Source organism: Dunckerocampus dactyliophorus, chromosome 17 (genome assembly GCF_027744805.1).
Source record: "Dunckerocampus dactyliophorus isolate RoL2022-P2 chromosome 17, RoL_Ddac_1.1, whole genome shotgun sequence".
Classification (NCBI taxonomy): Eukaryota; Metazoa; Chordata; class Actinopteri; order Syngnathiformes; family Syngnathidae; genus Dunckerocampus; species Dunckerocampus dactyliophorus.
Window position 1 is genome coordinate 1,347,501 of NC_072835.1, and position 1,018 is coordinate 1,348,518.

Genomic DNA, 1,018 nt, shown 5'->3' on the forward strand with positions numbered 1-1,018 from the left:
AAAAAAAAAAGAAAAGAAGCAAGACACAGCTGGACCACCCGGAGGAAAATGAGGTTGGGGGCGGGGGCTACTTCTTCATGGCCCACGTGTGTCAAACATGCAGAGAAAGTTGCGTCAGAACGGTTCCGAGCTGAGCCACTTGTGCGTCTCTGCTGCGTGGCCTCTGGCAGCTGTAATACGGCAACACTGACTTCAAAGACAGGCGAGGCTGCATGCCTAATGAGGGGGCGTGGTCACTCGACGGGGGAGGCGGAGCTTACGTCACCTGATGCGTTCCCTCACGTCAGTGGCGGCAGGTTTGTTTACATGCCAGGCATTTGTTTACTTGACGCTGCTGACACACTCGATGTTAAAGTGCCGCTACTGGCTCACAAGCACACTGGAGCAATATAAAGTGGAGCTATATGATTCTAATCCATTATCATTGTTACTATTATTGTTATTATTATTGTAAGTTTGAGCATAGTAAACTTAGGTCAAAATGGCTGCCTCACTAGGAGACAGTTGAATCATGTGACTTCTCCCAACCAATCCGCAAAAGAAGGCAATGCTAACAAAATCAAATCAAATCATATTGTATCATTGTCATTACACTATAGTGCTACTATATGATTATTACAATAAATATAACTATCATCTTAGTTACTATAAGTTACTATAACGGCATATTCATCCATCCGTTTTCTATGAACTTCCATGCTAGCTTAGATTTGAAATGTTATGGTACTGCACAACTACATACTGTATCATCTTTTTGAGTGTGATCAGTGTCGTGTTTTAGGTGCACCATTACATTCTATTTTAAACTTTTCAGTTCTTTTTAGTCTAAAGCGGATGTGATGTCAGATACTCACCACTAACAAGGCTGGCATTGTTGTGTTGTCGCTTATATTTAGCTCATTTGTGGCAGTTTTCATGCACCGCTTTGTGCTGGCACGAGTCGCTGTCTTCTACAGGAAAGATCGAATAAAAAAAGGGCCGATGAGCCGCGAGGTATTAATGCTTCTTGTATAAATCT

At 42.6% G+C, this 1,018-nt stretch overlaps 1 protein-coding gene across 1 annotated transcript in view; it reads right to left on the reverse strand.

The window, feature by feature from the left end:
• LOC129169932 (zinc finger protein 703-like) overlaps positions 1–171 on the reverse strand; it is a 2,690-nt gene extending 2,519 nt beyond the window's left edge. Inside the window, exon 1 of the mRNA XM_054756915.1 lies at positions 1–171. This exon is cut by the window's left edge and continues 269 nt beyond it. The gene's annotated coding sequence lies outside the window, so the exon portion shown is untranslated.
• Between the last annotated feature and the right edge of the window lie 847 nt (positions 172–1,018).